We start from the raw sequence: 8255 nt of genomic DNA on the forward strand, positions 1-8255 counted from the left end.
CTGGTATTAATATAAATATTCCTACTTTCATTTTATTATCTTTTTCCATCCTTTTACTTTTAACCTGCCTATATCATTATACTTGAAGTGAGTTTCTTATAGATATCATAGAGCTAGATTGTATCTCTAATACACTATGCCAGTCTCTTTTGGTGGTGTAACAAGTTATTTACATTTAATATAGTTAATGTTGGTACTAATGTCTTCTATTTTATTATTTGTTTTCTGTTTGTTCTTTGGTCTTTGTTTCCTATTTTCTTTTTCCTGACTTCCACGACACCTAGTCTGTGGGGTTGAGAAAATGAAGGAGGGAAGTAAGGCTCATTACCAGCCAATGGGCTAAAAATCTTGGCTTACTACTTCGCATCTTCTGGCATCACCCCATTGAGGGGATTGGGGCACACCAGTAAAGCCTCACGAGGTTGTCTGGGCCTCCTACTTATCCCTTACTGGTGCGGCTGTGGTTGGTATTATATTTGACTAAAGTGGTTATTGTCTGAAAGTTTTCTGACTTTCCAAGCTATCCCTTTCATGGTCCTTATGGCAAAGAGCACAGGCTTTTGGGGGGAATTTTTTTTTTTTGTCTGTAGTCATTGGAATTTTCAGGTTGCTGACTTCATAAGCTTTAGGTCTAGAATATACAAAGCTAACAGAAATCCCAGAAACTCACCCCATGTTGTTCCCTAGGTCTTGAGGTTCTTAACCAGTCTGTTTTTCTTCTCTACAGTTTTTAGATTCTACTTATATTTGTTTTATGTATAATGTCCAAGGTTTTTAGTTTTTAATACTTGGTGATGGAAATAGGGAAGAGTATGTCTAGTCTATTTCCCTGGAAGCATTAAGTCTCAACTGAAACTTTATAGAGAAAATGTGTAAAGGGAATTGAATGAAGAAAGAGTAGTCTTTTCAGTAAATGGTGCTGAACAACTGTATAACCATGTGCAAAAAAAAAAAAAAAGTCCTCTACCTAAGCCTCACATCTTATGTAAAAGAAATATTCTAAGTGGATCATAGATCTAAGTGTAGAATGTAAAACCATAAAATGTTTAGAAGAAACTTAGGAGAAAGTTTTTGTGACATAGGTTTAGGCAGAATTCTTCAACCTGGCACCAAAAGAACAATTCATGAAAGAAAAAGAATTTATAAATGGAGCCAGGTGTTGTGGCAGGCACTGATAGTCCCAGCCATTCAGGAGGGTGAAGTAAGAGAATCACTTGAGCCCAAGAGTTTGAGGTTGCTGTGAGCTATGATGCCAGGTTACTCTACCCAGGGTGACGGAGAGAGACTGTGTCTCAAAAAATAAATAAATGAAAACCTGCAGAATATTGATAAATTGGCATTCATCAAATTGATGTTAAGAGAATTGAAAGCTATAGAACAGGAAGAAATATTTTAAAATCACATACGTGACAGAAGACTAGTACCTAGTATATATAAAGAACTTTAAACACAACAGTAAGAAACCAACATACACTTTACCAAACAAGATATATATAGGGCCTATGAAAAAATGTTCATCATCATTGGTATTTAGGCAAATTAAAACCAAAGTGAAAAACACTACACTCATTTTAGAATGGATATATTAAAAGAAAAGTGAATACAGCAAAAGCTGGAAGGGTACGGAACAGCTGGCGTTGTCATACATTGCTGTGTGAATGTAAAATGATGCTGCCACTTAAAAAATTTTCTTGGCAATTTCTTAAAAAGAACTAAACACTCAACTATTATACAACCCAGCAACTGGGCATTTATCCAAGAGAAATTAATTCATGTTCACCCAAAAACGTATACATGAATATCGATAGCAGCTTTATTTTTAATAGACAAAAACTGAAAACCACCCATGTCTTTCACTGGATGAATGATTAAACAAACTGTGATATCTCTATACTATTGAATACTACTCAAAAATAATAATAAACAAACTGTTGATTCATACAATAATCTGGATGACCCTCCAGAAAATTATGCTGAGCAAAAAAAAAAAAAAAAAAACAGTCTCAGAAGATTATATATTATATTATTCCATTTATATAGGATTCTTGAAATGGCAAAACTATAAAACTGGAGAACAGATTAATAGTTGCCAGGGGTTAAGGAGAGGGTTGGGATGGAGTGTTATGAACCACATGAGAGATATTTGTGGTGATGGGAATTTCTGTTTTGAGAGTGTATCAATGACAATATCTTGAATATGATTTTGCACAATAGTTTTGTAAGATGTCACCACTGGCAGAAACTGAGTGAAGAGTACAGGGGATCTTTCTGTTATTTCATATAATTGCTTGTGAATCTACAATTACCTAAAAATAAAACATTTGAGAAAACTGTATTCTGATCCCTAAGCTAAATTATTCCTAAGCTAAATTATTACATGTTATAATAATACATCGTAAATTAAAGTTTCTTTAAAAAATGTCAATTGATTGTGTCTGTGGGTTTATTTCTGGCTGCTGTATTCTGTTCCATTGATCTAGGTGTCTATTCTATCTCTAATCCCATAAAGTCTTGAGGCTACAGTAATTTGGGGGTAGTTTATCCTATAATGAACTATAACAAGTAACTTTAGAAGTTAGGTATCGTCCCTTGTAACTTAAAATCTTTTTCCCTGAAATGGTTTTGTCTCTTCTAGTTTTTTTCCCTTTCTACATAAACTTGAAAATTAGCTTATTGATTTCTATAAGACAATCTCTTGGAATTTTTATTGAATTGCTTTGAAGGTACAGATCAGTTTGGGGAAAATTGTCCCCGAAACAACATGGAATCTTCATGAATATGAGCTGGGCATTCATTTATCTAGGTCTTCTTTGATGTTGTTATGTTTCTTTTTTTTTTTTTTTTTGAAAAGTTAAAAATTCCTTAATTTTTTATTCCTGGTACCACTACCACAATTTACAGGGCAATATACCTGATGTAATGAAAAGAAAAAGAAAGACAAAGCTACAACAGATAAAAGACCTCAGGAATGTACATCTAATTGACACTACATTGCATTAATCAATAGCTGCACTTTTTGCAGACTGTGGCTATGACAGTCCTGAACAAGAAGGGTTTCCTGTTTAAGCTGCAGTAACTTTTCTGACTATGGATCATCGTTCCTTCTGTGGCAGATTTTTACAGTTCCTCTAATGCATTTGGGACGACTGTCTCAAAGTAACCTGCAGCTTTCCTGACAATTCCTCGCTCTCTCTCCTGCTAAGAACTGTAGCCCTTTTATGTTGTTTTTAGAACCTTCTGCTACCATATCCACCACTTCCACCACCAGATCCATAACCACCACCATATGGACTACCCGAGCTTCTTCCACCAAAACTGCCCCCTTTCATGGGTCCATAATTTGATTGCTGTTGTCCACTATAATTTCCAAAATCATTATAGTTCCCACCACCACCATAGTTACCACCTCCAAAATTTCCTCCTTCATTGTAACCATCATATCCTCCTCCACCACCATATCCGCCACCTTGGTTTCCATATCCTGGTCCACCACCACCATAGCCCCCTCTACTACAGTAACCAGGACCACCGCCATAGTTCCCACCGTCACCTCCAAATCCATTGTATCCACCATCACCTCCTCCATAACTACCTCTGCTGCCACCACCTCCACCACCACATCCTCCTCTTCCACCAAAGTTTCCACCACAGCCACCACCTCCAACCCCGACCCATAAAGTTGCCAGATCCACCTCCACGACCTCTTTGCGATCCAGCAGACTGCATCTCTTGTTTAGAAAGGGCCTTTTTCACTTCACAATTATGCCCATTAATAGTGTGGTATTTCTGAACAACAATTTTATCAACAGTATCATGATCATCAAAAGTTACAAAAGCAAATCCTCTCTTTTTTCCACTCTGCCTGTCTTCCATAACTTCTATGGTTTCAATCTTGCCATACTTTTCAAAGTAGTCTCTCAAATTATATTCTTCTGTATCTTCTATAATACCACCAACAAAAATTTTCTTCACTGTGAGATGGGCACCAGGCTTTACAGAATCCTCTCTAGAAACAGCTCTCTTTGGTTCCACAACACGCCCATCAACCTTGTGTGGTCGAGCACACATTGCTGCATCCACCTCTTCCACACAAGAGTAAGTCACAAAACCAAAGCCCCTGGAACGTTTTGTTTGGGGATCTCTCATTACCACACAATCTGTGAGTGTGCCCCATTTCTCAAAATGTTCTCTTAAACTATCATCTGTAGTTTCAAAGCTCAGACCACCAATAAACAGTTTTCTCAACTGCTCTGGTTCCTTTGGATCATGGCCCTCCATTTTGAGACCGGACTCGCCTCTTCCAACTCGAGTTCAATATGGGACCTGATGTTGTTATGTTTCGAATGTGTTGTGGTTTCAGTCTACAGATCTCGCACATATTTTGTGGCACTTTTAATTTGAATTTTCCATTGTTAATGTTTTGTATATAGAAATTTTTTACGGACGATCGTTTTGTCTTTAAATGAAGAGTTTAATTTTTTCCTTCTAATCTGTATATGCTTTTCAGTTATTTTCCTTGATTTATTACAGTAAGACTTGCAGAATGTCAATTGTCATGTTATCCTTTCTGTAGCTCTAATATGTTAATCCTCCTTGGACCGTATCATTCTAAGAATATGGGGAAGTTTAGAGAAATGCTTTCAAACAACTGGGAATGGCTTATTTTGCCTACTAATGGCTCTGTTAGTCTCAATATTTAATATACACCACATTAGGGATATTTCCACTCTGAACAACACTTTTTTCTTTCTTAAAAATTACCATAAAATGGAATTTCTGTCCATCAATAGTCAGAGAAACACTGAAAACTAAAATTATCTCAACAAAACTCAACTCCAAGTAGTTAGCAAACATGTACTACCCACTCCTGCCTGAAGGTGGGAGTCTTCAATTATATTTTGGTCTAGGGCAGAGCGTGGAGGTTGGTGACATCCATGGGTGTCTCCTGTCTCATGTGGGTCAGGTACAAGTGAGCAGTTCACCCATCCATTCATCCATCTATCCATCCATCCAGTTCATTCATTCATGTACTATGTATTGAGTTCATATCATGTGCATGTTCTGTTTTAGGCACAGGGGGAGCAAAAGTGCACCAAACATACAAACATACAAACATGTCTGTCTTCAGTAAAGTATACAGTGCTGTGGAGAACACTAAAACCATAAATGAGGGAAAGAGATGTGGGTGTCAGTGGATGCAATGTTAGTAGGGAGATGAAGGAAAGACCTCACATAGAAAGTGGTAATTTAAATAAAAACCAGAAGTGTGGAAGCCAGACACATATGTAGATGGGAAAGAGCATAAGAGCATTCTAGGTCAAGGATGGAGTCCTGAGGCCAGAGAATTAGGCAGGACAAAAGAAAAGAGGAAGAGGTCCAATGGGGTGAGAGGGAGAAGGAAAGGGAGTAACAGATTATGTTGGGCACCTTAGAGGACTTCTCTTCAGACCTAGATGGAAAACTTGGAGGTTTTAAGCAGAAGGTTGACATGAACTAACTCTAACAAAATTACTTTGGCAACAGTTTCGAGAATGGACTGAAAGGAGGCAAGGAATTTCTTATAGGAATGAGTCAGTGAGGGGAATTGTTTTTCCCTCCCTAGTCTTTAAAATAAACATAAAAGGCAAGCAAATGTACCTTCTCTATGAAGAGGGACTTTTAATGAGGAATTTGCAAATACTACACATTTTCTTTCCTTGGTGGAGATGTCTGCCGGTTTGATTTGATTTAAGAGCAATAGATGTTTATAGTCTGCTGATCCTCTCTGGTATATTAGAGAGTTTCAGACCCATGTAAGGAATTTAACAAAAGTTTTTTCAGAACACCCAGTGAACTTCTACTCAAATATTTGATCTCATCAGTTTGGGTTACTAGTCTTTGATAAATGTACCATATGTGTGTGCTTTAAGAATTTAGTTTTTCTAGAACTTAGTAGTTTTTTCCCTCTGGCAGAAAATTATTCATGTTTTCCTCCACTTATTTAAAAGTAAACAGCATGTTTTAGGGGAGATGAAAATCAAAAATGTATTAAAAAAATGAAAACCACCCATAACGCCATCTGGGGAAAAAGTACTACAAATAGTTTTTGTATTTTTTAGTCTTTACATTTTCTCATAATTGAGTTCATAATGTCTATATAATTTTGATTCCTCTTTTTACTGAACATTATATTATAAGCATTTCCCATGTTATTCAATATTCTATGGCACCATTTTTAGTGACTGTATATTTCATGATATGGAATGAACCAAAATTTACCCATCCACTCCCCTGATGGTTGATATTTATATTGCAAAAACTAAAAAATAAAAACTTTATTCTGTTCTCATTTAATCATTTAACCACAACTACTCAGCTAATCACGTAATTTTTAAGTACCATAGGTATGTCAACATAGAAGAACACAGTGCTAAGGGACCATCCACCAGGACAGTTGGCTGTAGCCCAGGACCTCAGGGAGACTTCTCAGAGGAAGGAACATGTAAATGGCCCTGCAGAGGAACTCACTAGAGTGGGAGGGGCAGTCCCTGAAGAGGAAGATGAGAAGAAACATCATGAGGAGACTGGGTGGGAAGGAGCGAGCATTTGGGAGGTCAGGGAAGCTGGGATGCAGTTGTAGAGGAAGAGTGGAACAGACAGGGGTCATCATATTCCTGATGTTACAAAGACTGCCTAGGTTTATGGAGGCTCCAGAGGTCAGGAGACAGGGTGGAGTAAGACCAAGTCGTGGCCACAGGGATGGGTGGGCTCATCTGAGGGGTATCTGGGAGGGAGAATTGGATGTAGGGAAGGAAGAAGTCAAGAGTTCCTCTCAGGCTAGGGGCTGGAACAGTGGTTGGGAGATGGGGCAGTTCCCTGAAGGAGGTAAGGGGAAGGAGGAGCTGGGACCAAGAGAGAGGCGGTTTGGTTCGATTTGGAGATTTTCTCAAAGTACCGTAGACCGGGTGGTAGGTAAACCACAGAAATGTATTTCTCTCAGCCTTGGAGGGTAGGAGTCTGAGATCATGGTGTGCCCCCTCTTCTGGGCTGCAGGTGGCTGTCACTTAGTGGAAAAAAGTCCTGGGAGGTCTCTTTTATAAGGACACTAGCCCCATTTATGAGGGCTGCACCCACATAAACTATCCACCAAGGGCCCCGCTTCCTAATGTCATCACATTGGGGATTAGATTTCTTTTTTTTTTTTTTTTGCCATAGGTATATAAATGATTTATTAACAGACAAGATCTACAGACTTATTTCTTCTTGGACACACCCACGGTATGGTCACGGTGGCCAGTTGTCATTACCTTGGTCACCAAGGCCCCAGAAGTGGAGCAGCCCTCTATGGGCCTGCTCCAAGTCTTCCCCCAGCTTGTTGTGCAGACCATTGGCCAGGACCTGGCTATATTTTTTTTCTTGCTTTTTTTTTTTTTTTTGTTGTTGTTGTTGCAGTTTTGGCCAGGGCCAGGCTTGAACCTGCCACCCCTGGTATGTGGGGCCGGCGCCCTACTCCTTGAGCCATAGGCGCTGCCCAGGGCCTGGCTATATTTTCTATCCTTTATGTCCTTCTGTCTGTTTGAAAACCAGTCTAGGATCTTGTACTGGCGTGGATTCTGCATAATGGTGATCACGCGTTCCACGTCATCCTCTGAGTGCTCCCGCCCTCTTGGTGAGGTCGATGTCTGCTTTTCTCAACACTACATGAGCGGATCTTCCACCCACACCCTTAATAGCGGTGATAGCAAAGGCTATTTTCCACCGCCCATCGATGCTGATGTTGTGTACTCGCAAAATGTGCTGAACTTCTCAGGGATCACTAGAGACATGGCGGTGGCACAACTGGTATCCTGTAAGAAGTGGGGATTAGATTTCAACCTACGAATTTCGGAGAGACATGAACGTTTAGTTCATAACAGAGGCTATGAGTTCAGTTTTGAGCATGCTGAAAGTTAGATGTCTGTGAACCATGAAGTGAAGATGTGTGTCTGGAATCCAGAAAAAATCTCCCTGGTATACATTTGGGAGTTGTGGGTGAGATTGCTGAGACAGAGTATGGCATGCGGATGGCCCAGCACAGAGCCTGTGGTGGACAGATCCCCCTCCAGGAACGAGAGCCTTTTTCTCTGAGCCACTGGCTGACAGTCCTAGGTGTTAGCCCTCTGGTAACTGGCCTGAGCTGAAGAGAGCTGCCTTATCAGGGTGATGCTCTCTCTCTAGGGGAAGGGGACCACCTGCATCTAAACTGGGAACTGAGAAGGACCATGGCCACTCCATTG

General features: G+C 39.6%; 2 pseudogenes across 1 annotated transcript; both read right to left on the bottom strand.

The window, feature by feature from the left end:
- Nucleotides 1-2844: 2844 nt before the first annotated feature.
- LOC128568792 (heterogeneous nuclear ribonucleoprotein A3-like) lies at nt 2845-4315 on the bottom strand (annotated as a pseudogene). Its single transcript, XR_008375230.1, has one exon. The product of XR_008375230.1 is annotated as a heterogeneous nuclear ribonucleoprotein A3-like (transcript).
- Nucleotides 4316-7232: 2917 nt separating this feature from the next.
- LOC128568923 (40S ribosomal protein S18-like) lies at nt 7233-7805 on the bottom strand (annotated as a pseudogene).
- Between the last annotated feature and the right edge of the window lie 450 nt (nt 7806-8255).

This window comes from Nycticebus coucang, chromosome 17 (genome assembly GCF_027406575.1).
Source record: "Nycticebus coucang isolate mNycCou1 chromosome 17, mNycCou1.pri, whole genome shotgun sequence".
NCBI classification, from domain to species: domain Eukaryota; kingdom Metazoa; phylum Chordata; class Mammalia; order Primates; family Lorisidae; genus Nycticebus; species Nycticebus coucang.